This window comes from Sciurus carolinensis, chromosome 12 (genome assembly GCF_902686445.1).
Source record: "Sciurus carolinensis chromosome 12, mSciCar1.2, whole genome shotgun sequence".
Lineage (NCBI taxonomy): Eukaryota > Metazoa > Chordata > Mammalia > Rodentia > Sciuridae > Sciurus > Sciurus carolinensis.
In genome coordinates, this window is record NC_062224.1 from 72738570 (window position 1) to 72756444 (window position 17875).

At 35.1% G+C, this 17875-nt stretch overlaps 1 protein-coding gene across 10 annotated transcripts in view; it reads left to right on the forward strand.

The window, feature by feature from the left end:
• The window catches only part of Esrrg (estrogen related receptor gamma), a 589781-nt gene that overhangs the window by 533055 nt on the left and 38851 nt on the right, over positions 1-17875 (forward strand). The window lies entirely within an intron of this gene.

Below are 17875 nucleotides of genomic sequence, written 5' to 3' on the forward strand. Positions count from 1 at the left end.
TTTGTTTTTTTATTACACTTAATTTAGAACTTTGCTGATTTGATGAATAGAATCATAAGCCTTTATGTATACCACCTTAAGCTCTTAATTATTTTTCATATATGACAGTAGTATTGCCAATATAAAATAAAGACAATTCAAGTTTTATAAACATTTCTTTATCCATTTTAAATTCTGAGCTTTTACCTAAGGTAATGCTTCTACTTTTTCTCTTCATTTGAAAACTGTTATTGTCAGCATTAGTCTAATTATCATTCTTTCCTTTTAGGAATTACTTGTTTTGTTGCTCATGGTGGCTATTTGCAATGAATTGCCCTTCCTATGCTTGAACTTTGCTTTGGTTTACAATTAGATATTTACCAAGCATATATATAGAAATTCTTAAAATAAATGTTGAAGTGACATAGGAAATTTTCTCATGTAGCAATTTAAAGTTAGTATTTTAAAATATTCTATTAATTTTCTTTATTGTCTCATCCAATTATGACAATAAATATATACCTGATCACAAGTTTTGAGAATTTTAGCATTCCACTTGAATTATTTTTTATTTGTTTGGACTTTGATCTTCCAATAGTTTATAAACAAGTTTTTGAATGATGAACAATGTTTTTCTGGTACAGTTAACTTATTTCTGTCTCCTTAAACTAGTTTGTCTTTATGCTTTGAATGCTACAGTAATTTCTTTAATCAAATTGATGGAAGTCCCTTTCCCAGCCCACACTGAAACCAATTTATTGGTCATGATACGCCAGCTATGTTGCTAACAGTCGTAACGAACTGTCAGGCGATATCGCAGTGAAGCTAATTTGAAGTCATTAGGTGTGCAGCGTTCAGGCGACAATTTGTTACAGTGGTTAGGAACACAGCTGACATTTCTGAATGGCTTTGTTCAGTGTAGTTCTAGATGAGGCCAAGCAAATTGTAAACTAATTTAAACATCACTCTGTATTATACCAGCTACTTTGTCTTACACTGTTTGCTAATAAAGCACCCCAAATTAAGTCAAAACTAGTTAAATAGGTGAGCTTGAGTGTATTCTTTAGAAAATACCTATGCAAGCATTAGTATATCTATAGGAAGGATGAGAATTTGATAATGTGGATAGGTGATAATGCATTTGGATTGTAATTGTATCTCTCATACAAAAAATTAAAAAATGATCTAAAAGATATTAAAATGTTTGGTTACCAGGACAATGTGAATATCCAGAATTTGCAGAACAGTACATGAAAACTTGTTTGGAAGGAAAGTGTTATTGAAGTTATTTTATAGTAGAAGCAAAACTAACATCTGTTGAAGTATCCTTAGACATTTCATGTAATCAATATACTTGATTTATATTAATATAGCATATCACTATTACATACATGTATCCATGCACATACATATATACACATATATGTATTTAAAATAACATTATTCTTACCCAGGGTTTCTCAATCTTGGTACTGTTGATATTTGGGACTAGATAATTCTTTTGTAGGCAGCTTTCCTGCTCATTATGGGATGTTTAGTGTCATCCTTGGCATCCACCCACTAGATGCCAGTGGCACCCCTAATGAAAATGTCCTCAGACATTGCCACATGTCCTCACAGGTACAAAATCACACCAGCCTATCCCTCCTCCCCACAAATGAACCATTGTTCTAACCCAGGAATTATGTATGATTATCCTCATTTCAAAGACAGATTTGAGGCAGAAAGGTAAAAACTCTTGCACAAGTTCATCAGTGTGTCTAGTGCCTTCAGAACATATATTCAGCATTGCTTCCTGGAATAGAATCAGGACATTTTCGCTTCCCAGTCGATTACATTTGAAAGAACTATTTCAAAATATTAATGATGATAGTATTATTGTTGTTAGTGACAAGAACATGTCACTATGGGTCCAGACCACCCATTATCTCTGCAAACTTTGTTCAAGTCTCCCTGAAATAAGAGATTTTTCAAGCCAGTTATTTTGATCACCCAGACATTTCATAGTAAAGACTACTAAAAGTTAACAACTTCTTCCAAACCTTCTGGAAAGAAAAAGTCAGTGATAAACTTGTAGGTCTGATTGTGCATCTAAGTAGAAATGTCAGCTTACAAAGGAATTTATTAAACAAACGGGGCTCTAGTGACTTTTGAAAAGATGGTAACTTTAAATAACTATGAGTAACACTATTTCCAGTGGTGGAAACAATTACTATACGATTATGTGCTCAGTCTTAAGCTGAGGCTTAGTGTTTGTGGGGACTGACGTTATTCTCTCTCCATGGCAAATGCCAGAGGAGGTCACTGTGGAGTGACGATTCACAGCTCTGATTTTTGTAATACCCTGAGGGTGTTTTAAATGATTGCAAGGAATATCTTGGCTTTTCAGAAGGGGATTAGCCAAACAAGAATTAAACAAGATTCTTTTTAATTTTTTAATACATGTACCATCCACTGTTTTGAGGTGGTAGAGAGGGTGCTCAGCCCTCAAAATATGGTGCCTTACCCTGGCTTCATGGAAACAGAAAACTACACAGAGGTATGTGCAGCACTGGACAGGGAGGTAAAAGTAAAGAGACTATAAAGACTGAAGTCACATTTCTGCCTTGATAAAAGTAAAATCATGTTCTTGATATATGAACCAGTCTTAATAAGTTAGGTCAGAGTCAGAATTAAAGATAAGCAGAACTGAAATTTCCCATCTTAGTCTTAACTTCACAACTTATTGTTTTTGTAGAGCTGACACTGAAAGGAAAGCAAACTCTTTTTAAAAAAAAATACACTAAAATTTGAGTCTTTGTTATCTTTCGGCTGCTTTCAATTTGTGTATGCACGCACACACACACACCCACACTCTTTAAGTTTAGCATCTCACATCAGATCAGTAGCCCTTCTGACTGCTTTTGTATACTTGCTTTTGCTACAGAAAAAAGTGAAGAATTCAACAAAAGAAAACATTGAAGAAAAATACATATGGAGTGGGTTTTTTTTTTATCAGTAAATAGAATTAGTTGACTTACATTAATAAATCACATAAATGGGAAAGTGTGTTGTTATGAAACATGACCGTACTTTATCTATAGAAGAAAAAAGATCACAAGGGCTTTAGAAAATGCTTGACTTTAGCTGGAGGAGCATAAGGGCACAAGAACAGATGATGGTGCCCTAATAGCCCTTTTTAAGAATGACAGGGCCCCGCCATTAGCATCCTTTTATATCCTTGGAAATTGCTCATGCCTCGCTTTTCTGGTTCCTATCTGCCTGACTCTTTTTTATTTCTCTTTCAATTTCGTCCGCGCTCGGATAAGCGCATGCTAACACAATATGATTGAGCTGTAAAATGGAACGCTGTCGCCTCTAATCTCTTTTATGTAGATACGGAGGTACTGCACACTCGACTTCATTCTCTCCCCATTGTTGGCCTTTTTTAGAATGGGTTGCCAAGTAATGGAGGCTCCGTCAAATATTAGAGCTAGGTTTCACAGGATGTGATAAGACGATTATCAGCCCAACAGTCAGATTTATTATTGTTCTTGGTGGTTGATTAAAATATTATTATGTGCTGGAACTTTGTTAGCAAAATGCAGAGTGTGCTTGGTCAGATGGTGTTTCTTTAAAAAAAGCGTAACCCATATTAGCTGACCTATATAAGTGGCTTAAATGTATTTACAGATCTTGTCAGCTTACTTTAAAAGAACAGAAAGGTATTTGAACAGTTAAGTGAATAAATGTGTTTTAGAATTTTTTTTATCCTTTTTCAATATAGTAAATGTTCAGACTGTCTTATTTAACAGGACAAATTCAACAGTGACCTATTCATGAAAAAGAACTTAGCTCAAGTTTGGGAACCTCTTATTCACATTATTAAAGGAATGTCTATTATGATGCATTAAACAGGAAAAGAAAAACCTACAATTTTTCTTCATATCAAGTGGAGGCAGGAAATATTAAGCTCTAAAAGAAAACCACACTAGTAAGATCATGTGATAAAATAGTCTTTAAGTATATTTCTTCATGTAAGAAACAGAAACCTAAACTATAGAAACCAATATTTTCCATTTACCCTGAAATGCTTTTTTTGTAAAAACATTTAGTTATGAGAATGTATGAAAAATTACTCATTGACTTGTCTCTTTATAGTTTTCTCAGCAGGGGTATTTAGTCTTGCCTGCAATGATGAAGTCTATAACGAACATGAATTAAACTGACTGTTAGTTTTTCAAAAGAATAACCAAGAATGTTTGGACATTATTGCTAATGGTACTGTTCAGAGTTATACTTATTATAGAAAACAAGTTTTATGTAGAGATTAACTTTTAACTTTATATTATCCCCCAAGTTAAGTTGTAAAAGTTTCATTTTAATAGTACACATTTCCAGATATTAGTGGATAAAATACCCATCTAAACTACTTGAAGCATCATTAAGTGGTTAGCATGTACACAAGCACAAGAAATATGGCAGAAACAATTATCATAAGATTATATTCCCATTTGTAATGCAAATTATATTTCCATGTTTTCCACATGGGATTATGGTTTGATGGATAAGAAGCAGGGAATGGTTGACTAAGTATGAGTCACACCATAAGAAAGTAGCATCTAATAGTTTATTTTGAATCTGTATCATTGGAACTTGATAAATGTTTATTAATTAGTTGATTTACAGTTTTCATTGCACTGAACTTTGTCCCATAACTAAATTTACTTTAGTTATAATTTCTACCTTCCTATGAATAAACTAAAGCAATTGCCAACTTTTTTCTCAGAATTATTTTTTCTTTTGTTTATGTAAGCTCAGTGATTTCAGAGCTGTAAAGTAGTTAAGTCTTCCAGTTAAGTGGAAAAAGTCAAATGTCAGACTCAAAGCCCTGGCAATTAAAGACTATTTAGATTATAAGAATATGCAATTATTAAATACATAAAAGTTATGGTTAATATACTTGGTTGTTGTATACCTGTGAGACTGTAGGGTAGATTGATTCTGAAAGTAAAATCAGAAAACCTGAACTGTAGCTGAGTGATATTTATATTACTCACTGTTCTAACCATTAATTATATTATGAAAATCAAATGAGAAAAAATACACATGCAAATTATATACTATGTATAATTAATTTGCAAATTATAAACCATGATTTAACTGTAAAGCATTCAGTGTTCATTTTTATTTCCAAGGTACTGTACAGATAGTCATTTTATTACAATGAAAACCAAGTGACCCAAGAAGTTAGTATTCATAAAAGTGAATCTAAGATACATTCAGAGATGAGACCAATTTTCATTGAGAAGAGGGGAAAACTTATTTAAATAGGAGGATCATTGTATGGTATTGTCATTCTGTTCTAGATGAAGAGGGAGGGGCCATTTTAGCCTAAGTAATCTAGTTCATCCTGCATGACCAAATCCAAAATAACTGAAAGTTTATCCATTTCTGAAGTTCACAGCTGTGAAATAGAAACAGGAACCAAGAAGTCAAAGAACATGTTGTGGGGGAAAAAAAAAAAAACAATAATTTGAAATGTCAAGCACCTCTTCATTTCTGGAGTTACCCTTGCTGGAAATGAAAAGGGAAACCAGCAGGGGTTTCCTTGGCAGCCAGCCATTTCAAGGGACAACCCAAAGGTTGTTAAAGAGACTCACTGAGACCTATCCCTTCTACTGAGTGCCATTGCTTGTGACCTAATGCCCCATTCTGTCACCAGACTGAATTTCCTGTGTTCATGTGATCTCTATCCAGGGTAACTTCTGCTATTTACTAGGTGTCCAAAAATATATTTGACATTCATACATGTCAATGCCATTGCACCTAAAGTATTTGAGTGTCTGCCACATACCTTATGTTACACTTAGTACTATAGGAAATTTTAAAAATGTGCATGACATGAATCATATATCTGTGTCTATAAGGATATATACACCTGTGTGTGCATATATTTACAAGAATCTTTGTAATTTACAACTTTATTAGTTCCAGACCTGATTTATTCATCTTTATTCTTTTCCATGGAATTAAACTTTAAATATAAAAGCAATTAACATCTACATTGTTCTTGACTACTCACAAAACACTTTTCTAACCTTTTATTTGATGTGCACAACAACTCTGGAGACAAGTTTTTCTGATTAACCATACTTCATAGGTGAACAACCTGGAGAGTCGGAGCTTTAACTCACACTGCTGTTACTGTTACTTAAATGTATTTTTACTGGAACTTACATGACATTTTTAGCAGTATCTTCTTTGTGTCTTCCTTCCTACTCCTCATCTTCTTCCACCACGTTCTTTATCATTTATTCTAGGTTATCTACTTGGACTTCATAACAAGTGTAGGCTAATGTACAATAGTTACCCTATCTCTCAATTTTGTGCATTTGTAAAATGAAAGGTTAAAGGAAAGGAGAGTGAATAGAAAAGGAAATATATAACACATCTTTAAATAAATAAAAATCAAGATGTTTATTGATAGTCTACCCTGGACATTCCTGATCAACAATTTTAATGAAAAAAGTCAATAATTTTTTAGCTACTCAGGTGAATAGTTGTAAAAAGCCCTTCAATGATTGGTTGATAAAATTGGATGCTCCATATTCCTAACTCCGTTAAGATTCACTGGGTTTTGATTTTGACTGAAATGTATAGGTAAACTAGAGCAGAAGTGAATAGTTGTAATAGATTTTGAACCACATCGAAAATGTTAGATCTGTGCCTTAGTTTTGAATCAATTTCTGCCTCTTCCTTCTCTCCTTTATTTCCTTCCCTCATTGCATAAACATTTAACGAGCTCTGTTTAGGCCCTGTACACAAAGGGTGCACACAAGTATATAGCACAGATTCTGCTTCAAAGACTTTCCGGGTGCACTGGGTGATATAGACCTATAACCAAATAATGAAAGCCATATGGAAACATGGAAGGAAGACATGATTGGATGCTAGAAACCTAGCAAGGACCCCATCATAGAGAAACTTGCATTTCATGCTGAGGAAAACTAATTTCCTACTGAAATTTTTAATTGAGAGTTACCTGGTTATAACTTTGTTTTGAAAAGGTTAAAATCAGAACTTTTGAGTCAATTTACCTGAGAAAGATTTCTGGATACTTTTGAAAATAACATTACATTCCTGGGGGTTGAAGATTTCTGTATATACTATGTCTAAAAATATGCTATCATTTTCAGTCAAGTTCATCATGGTCATTGCTAAGCTTTTTTTTTTTTTTTTTTTTTTTTTGAAAAAGTAACAGGATGTGAGTTCGATCATTCAGTTCATGATACATAGCACAATCTTTCAGAAGCCTGGAATACCCTGAAATCTACTTAAGGAGTACTAAAATATTGGCATCCTGTAGACCTGGCACAGGTCTCCTCTTCCTTTTCTGGTATTCTCCTTTTTATTAATGGATCTGTTGCCTCTAACTCTGGGGTCATTCTTAACTTGGTGAGTTAAAGAGAGAAAACTGTTTGGGTCTTACGGGAAATTGTTATATAAAAGCTGGTATAATTAGTATAATCCACAAATGCTTAAGTGCATGATTAAAGTAGTGCTTGGCCTCTAAAAAAAAAAAATTTGGTAGGAACCCAGAACACCATGCGTAGTGTTTTCTTTTTTCCTTTGCTCCTTTTTTGACCCTTTTTCCAACCCTAGTCCCACTGCCCTCGGTGGCTGGTTGCTCTTTTTCCCCTGTGTCCCCCTTTATCTGCCTCAGCCAATCTCCAAATGAATGCATGTCTATCCTAGCCTTGGCTTTGACACTCTGGATATATTGATTAATAGTTGCCCTAAGCTCCTTTTAGCAAATCAAATTTTCACTTTTAGCAAGGATTTCGCCTCTGATTTATTCAGCAAAGTGAAATGCACTAAATTGACTTTGACATTCAGGGAAAATGGCTGAAAAACAAAGAGCAGAGGAAAGAGATATAAATTGTATGGCAGCTGGAGTCTTCAAGCATCAGAGAAACAGTTTTCCATGGAATACAGAGTAATTTAAAAACACTTTTTAAACACATGGAAGTGATTTCTGTTTTAAAAAGATTTTAATTGCCAAGTTTTCTTTTGAAAAGAGGTTCAACTCAGAATTTCTGGTAAAATATTTTGTATTTTGTAGATGGCAATGACTTTGTAATCCCGGTCTGTACATATCAAAATGAGTTTATGGAAGGTAGGAAACATCCTAATTGCTTTGGAAGAAAAATACTGCAGTCATCTTATACAAACCAGAACAAATAACTTGAAAGTACTGGTGTCTTGTAGTGGTGCCAGCAGAATTTGTGCATGTGTGTGTTGTGTGTGTGTGTGTGTGTGTGTTCTAAATAATGGTGTTTTCTCATCACCATCAGAACAATTGGAAAAAAATTTTGAAACACAAATTTCAGTATAGAAAATTCATGTAACTCTGCTCTTTGGTATGTTTATTCCCCCAAAGAATATCATCCTAGGCTGTTTTCTTTTATGTAAGTTAGCTTGCTTCCTTGTTAGACCAGGTTCAATGGATAAATAACCACCATGTTCAAGATACAAAGTATGGTTTCGATGTGTCAAAATAAATGGTGCTGGTGTGGACAGAGAAAAGTGGAAAGGGGGTCGAACTCAAGATGGGATCCTGGGAGATATTAAAGGTGTGGGGAATATGGAATATTTTTTGATATTGAGATCTCATAGACTATTGCATGCCTCTGTAAGGGATTATCTGAATCATGGAAGAAGAGGGAGCGGGCAGCTATAGCTGGAATTGGCTGTTCATTTACTTCTTTCTTGTTCAACATTCTCTATTCTCTAACTGTATATTTTTATTGCTCCCTTTATTTTATGTTTCAACAAATCTATCTGGAAAGCTATACTGATATCAAAAGTGACCCATTCTGGCCATAACAGAGGCATTTTATAAGTCAGATAATACCTGTGTCAGACACATTTGCAGCACTATGCCCTTATAGGCATATTATTTTACTAATGTAATGCTGCTTCATCCCCAGTTCAGGCCAATTTTTAACTTTCAGAAATGACCTCAACTAGAAGAATCCAATAGAAGAACCCCCGACCTGTCAAAGCCACTTTCATTAACAAGACTTTCTAAGCAGTTTATGTTGCATGGTAAATTGACATAATAGCACTATTTGTTTATAAATTTCTTAATATTTCTCTTAAGAAGAGATGTTCTGTCCCCTGCCCCAAGAAAAAAACACTATGATTTTTTTTTTAATGAAGTAGGAGCCTATAACTTTTATTTTTTATTTACTTTTGCCAGGTTATATTTTTTCCTCTGGCAAGAATCAGGAATGATGTACATAGTATATAAACTTTTAGAGGTTTGTTTCATCTTTTCTTATGCTTTTGGATCTCTTTGGGTGCAGTTCAGAATTATTTTTACATGAATTAAAAAGTACTGGTGCATGCAGTTTAGTTAAAGAGAAAATTATAATGGATAAATTCTACCCCTTGCTAATTCTGAGCACTGTTATCAGTTCAATTTAGTTAATCCCAAAATTTTACCAGTCTCCATTAGCCACATAACTTTCCTCCTAATAAGGGAATTATATTTCCATTGACAAGAATGGGCATGAAGTCCTAACCACAAATTTTTAATATAGTAAAATCAAGAAGGAGAAAAGATCAGTTTCTTCAACTGGATTTAGATTAAGCAAGTTGATAACTGAATGTGCAGGTCAGCAGCAGAGCCTGTCCAGTTTCTCGGAATTATCTGAGCCCAATTAAATACCATCACTCTAGAGGTGTCTCCAAAGAGCAGCTAGCTCCTCTCTGTGTGAGGGAGGCTTCACACCTGCTTAACCTACATTAGGAAAGGATTAATTACCTGAAGCACCAGTCCCTCCGCCAGTCAGCACGTTTGTGGCAGGGCACATGGTGGCCTGGGCTGCAGAGGGAAGAAGGGAGGTGGAGCAGCTGGGGGTTCAGAGGAAGACCAATTCCTCCCAGGGTGGTCAGCACTTTCTGAGGAAGAAAAAAAATTTAAAAAGTCAAGCAGTTCTTGTATTGTGATCTGTCTATGTCATGACAGAGCCCATGGCAGGGTGCATTCCCACAGATTTGTACACCCGAAGGAGGAATACACTCCAAAAGGCTGTTTCAACTGTAAAATTTTTCACATTAACCTTTTATAGAAAAACCTGGAATAATTATTTTAGATTTACTTCTAGGAATTGGTGTTATTTTGAAGTAAAGGGTTCTATGATAGATTTTCCCAAAGCTTCTTTTTAAATATGCTTCTTTATTCAGGAGCATGCCTAGAGGAAACTTTGTGACACTCTTTTTCAATATATGGAATAATAGCAAAGCAAGATCCCCTTTCCTGAAAAATCAATTCAGAGATGATAAAGCAGTGATGGGCCTTAGAGATCATTTTGCATTTTAAGAGGAGGCACTATATTGTAGTGGGCAATGGGCCATCTTTGGAGTCAGAGACCCTGGTTCAAATTCTCAGTTTACATGTCTATCAGGTAGAGATGATAGTGCCTTTTTTCTGTAAGCTGATGTTGGCAATCTTGGTGTGTGGTTTTAAGTGTTCAACAAAATTAAATGCCTTTACTTATGTATTCTTGGATAAAGACACCTAAAAGCAGGAAAGTTGAATGATATACCCAAAACCAGAGGCTAGTCAGAGACAAAGTTGAGACTAAAAGTCAGGTCTTTAGCTCACAGTACAGCACTATTGATCTTTATCATTGTCACTAACAGTATACATCCTTATACATAGTTTTAGTAGGAAGCTATATGTTAACTTTATTCTGTATGATACATTATATTATACTACATATATCTGTGCGTAAATATTTAGATGAATGATATATTTCTTGAAAGAATAATAGTAAAGAATTATATAAAAGTTATTTTGATATATTTAAAAATCATATGTCTCAAATTATAGGCAATAAATTCATGTTATTCCTTGATGTAGCTGTAAATATTCCATATGCACATATCAAATCACATCCTTTTCAGAAGGATTATTAGTCTGTTTATATGTATCAGAATTATTCCACACAGGGGAATAAAATAGAGACAAACAGCTAAGGTTCGAGATTGGGAAACATAGCCAGCAAACCAAGATCTACCAAAGATCTTGATACAGAGCTAAGTAGGCCAGACAAGAGAAGGGATTCATGAGGTTTACTTAATTTATAAACATGTTGAACTTACTGTGTAGACACTAATACTATCTTTTAAAGAAATGTTTCTGGTAGTATCCTGAAATTTTAACATTTGGTTAAAATTAGCTTATGAAAAATCCTTGGCTTTTAATTTACCTGATCAGTTATCTGAACCCTTAGACTCAGCAAGGATCTTCACATGTCTGTATTTGCCGTGAAGCATTGCCTCAAACTCCCAAGGCAATTTTATATAGTTGGATTAGAATTATTATTTAATTTGATTGATGGGTGTGGGGGTGCTGGGGATTGAGCACAGGGCCTTGTGCTTGCTAAACACACACTCTACCACTTAGCTTACCATGCTAAGCTCTGCTCCTAGTCCTTGAATAAATTTTATATGGGCCAAGAACGGGTAGTATCATTATGATCACAACATCAATAGGATACTATTTGAGATACCTGAATATAGCAATAAGCTTTATAAATGCGGCTTGACATGTTCCTAAATCTGCAATATTCAATCCCCCAACAAAAGTACCATATGTGATATATTTTTGTAGCCCACTAATGCCTATTCATTCATGCTCTAAACAGAAGTGTATATTGAGAGCCTTCCATGTGATGGGCCTTATACTAAAGCTGCTCTATTTGGACGACTGTCTCTGTCATTATAACTTTGCTCTGTAGTTTAGGTATTATCAAAATACTTTTGAATTTTTCTTTCAGCAATGTTTTGTAGTTCATTCAGGATTCGGTGTCACTCAAGAGTCTTGAAGAGATGTTTTATTTTTATGTTTAATTGTATAGAATCTTTTTGTTCTTTATTGGTTCTTTTTAGTTATACATAACATCACGATTCATTTTGACATAATTAAAAAAGCATGGAGTTTAATTTGCTGTAATTCAGTCCTCAGTACTACTTCTTTCCCTCCCTCCCCCTGCCCTGTTTCCCTCCCTCTACTCTACTGATCTTTCTGCTATTTACTTTTAGTTTTTTTTTTTGTTTTTTTAGTGTCTTGTGAACTTACATATTATTGAGATTTACTGTGGCGTATTCATATAAGTACACAGGAAAGTTCGGTCAGATTCGTTCCACAGTTTGTTTTGAGAGTGATCCAAGTGAAATGTCAGTCATGACTCTTGACCTAATATTTCAATATTTTCCTCTCTACAACTCTCCATCCTGTGTTTTATCAGTGAGGTTATTTGGGCTAAATTGAGGGCTAATATCTGCTGAAAGAGTTTTTTTGGTTTTTTTTTTTTAATGTTACTTTTAAACTATATACCTGTGTGTGGTAGTTCTGAAACTATTTGAATTCTAAGTGGTTAAACATCCTCTGAAACAGAGTCCCTTTGTGAACAGAGACCTCTTTCCTATATTACAGAGGGTAGTGTTATTTTTACTTTCAGAAAAGGTTCTTCCTTTGCCGTGCCTTATATATGGGAATGTGGAGCTGATGGCAGCTGTAGTTTTTCTTGATATTGTTGAGGTCCTCCTACTTCTCCTGACATTAACTTTTGTTCTGCAAAACACAGTTCAGAGGCACGGGCTCCATGTTGCATCCATACTTGGCTTGTTATCCTCTTATCAAGCTCTTAGCATCCCTTTGTTTATTTGAGGCGACAGGAAGACTGTGTAAAGGCTGCTTAGTCAGGGATATCAGCCTTGTTGGCAGGGGAGTGATTGCCAGTTGAAAAACAAGGCATTATTGCTCATTTTTTCCCTCTTATTAGTTTGATTACATTTGCAAATCAAATCAATCCATCAGACATGATCAGGCCTCGTCCGCATTTTAAGGAATAGTAATCTCCGTCTAATAAGATGCAAATGTGTCACATCGGTAAGTAACCAATAAATCATCGTCTTGTCTTTGGCAATCATTAAATATCAGAACCAACAGTCAATTTTTAGTATTTTCAATTTGCGATATGCCGCTGGAATATAAAGATAGATGGACGTAATTACACAAACCAAACACTATTTCAGTTCATTCCAGACAGCAAATTTAGTGGAAGGTATAACTGGCTTGTCATCACACTACATTATTCCTAGCGGTTCATGCAAAGTTCACAGACAGCTTCAAATGGACATTGCTTTTTTTCAACTTCTAACAACGTCCCCACAATGGCAAGCAAACTTTGATGTAAGGACTTGAACTGACTTCCGTGCGGCTCTTGAAGTCAGATGCCAGCATGACAGAAAACATATGTTCTCTCCCATCAGAAACTGCTGGCAGTGCCAGCTCCAATCTTCTGTATTTTCTTTAAAAAAAAAAAAACATGAACTCACAAATGTAAAAATAAAGAAAAAAAAACAAAACAAAAAACAACCCATCCTTCAGATGATTTATACCATCCTCATCTATTTTGATGGAATGGTTTCCTGCAGGGGCAGAAATGAACAAAAACTTTGTTTTTCTAAGTTTCACATTTGAGAGTTTCTCTGTTTGGGCATTGTATTCTTTTGCCCTAAACCATGCTCTGTGAAGATGTGCATGTCTGCAGTGCCCTAATAAGACTAGGGAAGAAAGTGTGTTAATTTTTGGCACATAGTGGAATCTTGGTACATAGAAGATGTTATAATTCAAAGGACAAGAAATGCAATTGTTTGGATGGAATATCTGAGCTGAATGTCTTTTCCCTAATTATGCTTGCTTGGCAACTCAATGTCTGCTGATTAACTGTGACACTTGCCCTTTTATTTATTTATTTATTTGCAAAAATTGTCCTGTCATAAATGGAGGAGGCTTCTTCAATCTCTTTTTGGTTCTTTTTGAAATTTCACTGTAATCAATATTTGTACTTTTCCCTCCATTTCTAATATATTCCTCTTGGCTATTTCTCTTGTAAAAAACTCTGATATAAAATTGTTTAAATTTTTCATTTTTTGATATGGGATCTCATTACATTACCCAGGTTGACCTTGAACTCATGATCCTCCTGCCCCAGGCTCCCAAATAACTGGGATTATAGGTTGTGCCACCATTCCTGACTTTTAAAAGCTCTTTTAAATCATTGATCTGATACTTAAAACTTGTAGTACCTCTCTGATTTTACTTTTCACCTGAGCCTGACCTACTTACTGATGTCACTTTTATTCTTTACCTTTCTTCCCTTCTTTAATATTAATTGCTAAATAGGATGTGATGAACACACACACACACACACACACACACACATGACTTTAGTGCACCTGCTACTTATTTTGGTGATTCTTCAAATAGTCAATGATTGATTCCAGTGTGACTTGACAGATTTGTCATATTCTATATAGTTAAAATTAGAGCTTAACAGTTGGCAAAGCCAATCCTTTGACCTCCTGGGCCCCCATTTGCAAAGCAAACTCTTTAGAAGATGACTTCATAAAACTCTCATATAAAATTGACCAAATTAAACTTTTACTGCATTATTTACTTATTTAAGTGAATTGAGTCCCTTCCTGCTACTCACTCTGCAAGGAGGTGAAATAAAAATTGAACAGGGTACATGTGGGCGTGGTGTCGTAAAACTTACAGTCTGTGGGAGGATACAGACAAGCCGAAAGGAGACTATGACACAGGGTTCTAAGAGCACTGATGGGGCAGCACAGCATACCATGGGTGCACCCTAGTGGAAACTCTCATCTTTTAATTAAGGGTGGTCTTCTTGAAGAAGGTGACTTCTCAGCTGTGTTTGCAGGAGGGCTACTAATCTAGTGCAGATTCATTTATAGGCAGTCATCAAGTAGAAGTTTCATTTAGTATTAGTTGTCTTTTTGAAAATGAGACCTGTAGTATAGATTCAACAGGTTCATTTTCAGTACCTCTCTGTTAGCAGAACTGAAGGGCATCATTTATTGCAGAACAAAGAACTTTGTTTCAGATTTTAAGACATGATTAAAGTTGGATTAGATTCTGGTTATAGTTGTCTTGGAGATTGCGCCAGGAGGTTTCAAGTTTACTAAAGGAAATATGCACTCTGTTGAAGTAGTGGTCTAATCAATTTCTCAAATGTCACATGCATATGCCTGTTGGATATACTCTACATGCCATGCATCTGGGCAAGTTCAATGTGACATCACTTTATGAAAACAATTTTATGCTGTATCTTTTTACCTCTTCATTTCTCCACATCCATTCAGATTTAGTAAATTTCCAGCATTCTTTTCCTTTCTGCAGAACTGTTGTGAATTTTAAAAATACAGCCCTGGTCTTTCCAGGTGATTATTTTGCCAGCCAGCCCAGGTCTCTCAAGGAATCCCATTTATAGCAGCCATTGCCAGGAACCCCTATGAGTTACAGCTGATGAAAGCCATATAGCTCATGCCTTTGAAGCTTTGCACCAGAACCTTATGCTCTCTCTAACCGATTTACATACCACCATGGTATGTTTAATTTGCTTTTTCATCAAATCAATAATGGGTCTAATTGAAAAAATTGGCAGTGCTACGTGCAACCTAACTACTGATCTCAATGTTTGCCGGCTAAAGGGAATGTTGCACAGCTCTGTATCAGACACCTGTGTTATTGGTGTACTTCTGCTACTAATGCATACAAAAACAAACATTAATACAGGTGGAGCATCTGTACCAATTGATCACTATGCTATGAGAATTAATCACCTGGCTTTCAGCTTGAAGAATAAAATTTACATCTTTAATGTATGAAATGTATTAACACACACGCTTGCACCATTGACTTGGGGTGATGTCAGCAGATGTGCATGTGCAGCCCCATTCAAATGTGTTCCTCTGCACATTTGGACTTGGTTGTATAAATCTAGGGTCAGGTTTTCATTAAAGACTTGATAGATTTTGAGAATTTAGATGTAAGACTTTTTGGTTAAGAGTGATTAGGAAAAAATTGAGCAATAAATTCAACCTGAAGGACTAGCCCTCTGGAAATCTGCCTTCAAAAACTATATGATGAAGCTTTCAAGACTGAGTTTTGTTTTCTCATCTCAAACCAGAGTGGATTTTGACGACCATCCACCAATGACAAATAGATTCACTGAGCTCTTATTAGGTGCCAGGTCTGCTACTGTGTTATGTATATTATCTCAATTAATCTTCAAAACAAGTCTGTAATTAAGGATTGCCTCTGACACCATTTTTATAGTTGAGAAAATTACATCTTTGAGAAGGCAAACAACTTGCCTAAGATTCCAAAGCTACTAAGGCAGTGGAGGTGAGATTTAAATTTAAGTCTATTGGATTCTAAACCTTGATCTTTATCCACTCAGCTATCTCAAATAACTTGAATAAATGGGTCTTTTTTTAAAATCCCAACTAATTTTTTTTTTTTTTTTTTTTTTTTCTTTTTAACAAAAGGATCTCTGAAGTTCTGTTGGCAAAACAGATTTTATCAATCCATCCAATATTGTTGTAATAGTCATTGCAGGACTGGCTACATAATTAGGGAGGTCCAGTACAACATCAAAATGAAGATCCTCTTATTAAAAAACTGTTAAGGATTTCAAGACAGGGAAAGCAGAGCGTTAAAACAAGTGTGGCTTCCTGCACAGTTTGCATGTCCATGAAGCGAGGCTGGCATTGCTGTGAGAGATGGATATTTTGCTTGCGGACAAGTTTAGCATATAGAGGAAGCCCCCTTGTTCAAGTTTGTGGATGGTTGGGTCTGAGAAAATGCTCCATAGACCAAGGCAAGCTATTTTTGATAGCATCTTTCTCTGCAACTAATAATTCATTTAGGAAAGAAAGAGATTTTATATCATCCTTAACCAATGGTTCCTACCTGGGGGCAGTTTTGCCTCACAGGGAATGTATGGCTATATACAGCCATTTTACTTGCCACAGCCAAGGGGACAGCATGTAAAGGGTAGAAGCTAGAGATGCTGCTAAATAGTGTACAGTGCACAAGACAGCATCCTACCTCCTGCTCCCCAAGAATTACGTTAGTAGTGTTGAAGTGGAGAGGCCTGTTTTAAATCCTCATACTTATGAGGTTTTTTTAGTTTATTACTTAATTTTGCAAATCTTATAAATTAATACATAAATAAAGATGGTAATTACCATCTCTATGGCTTCTCTTGATAAGAAGCACCCCCCCATACAACTTCACCAACAAAATCAATAAATATTTATTGGGCAACCAGGGTGCATTTGTACTCACCCTGTGTGGCCAAGCAAGAAGTTTTAGTTTTGGTATTTAAAAATAAAACAGAACAAATAGTGAACTCCAAAAAGTAACCATGGCACATTTGAAATAAGTTTTCCTGGAAATTTCATAGGTCACATTTATTATGGAGCTAAGTACATATTTACGTAGAATGATGGCAAAGAAACCATAGTTGCACATTAAGGGAGCAATATGCATTTTAACAACTATGCAAGTATTTATTTACTCACCAGACATTTTCTAATTATTTAGATATAAATGATGTTTGCAAAAATTCATGAACAAATAATAAACTTTCTGCATCTTCAAATAAATGCTGTGTACATTTTTAAATACTGAATTTTTGATAGAAATATTTTATGAACTTATACAAATATCATCAGAATAACTCTAAATGTTAGTATTACTGTGAAGATAAATATATATATATTTAAACATATATGTATGTGTGTGTATATATATATTTACGCTTATGTACTTTTTTTTGTACTGGGGATTGAATCCAGGGGCACTTAACCACTGAGCCACATCCCTGGTCCTTTTTTGTATTTTATTTAGAGACAGGGTCTCACTGAGTTGCTTAGGGCCTTGCTAAGCTGCTGAGGCTGGCTTTGAATTTGCAATCCTATTGCCTCAACCTCCTGAGCTGCTGGGATTACAGGCATGCACCACCAT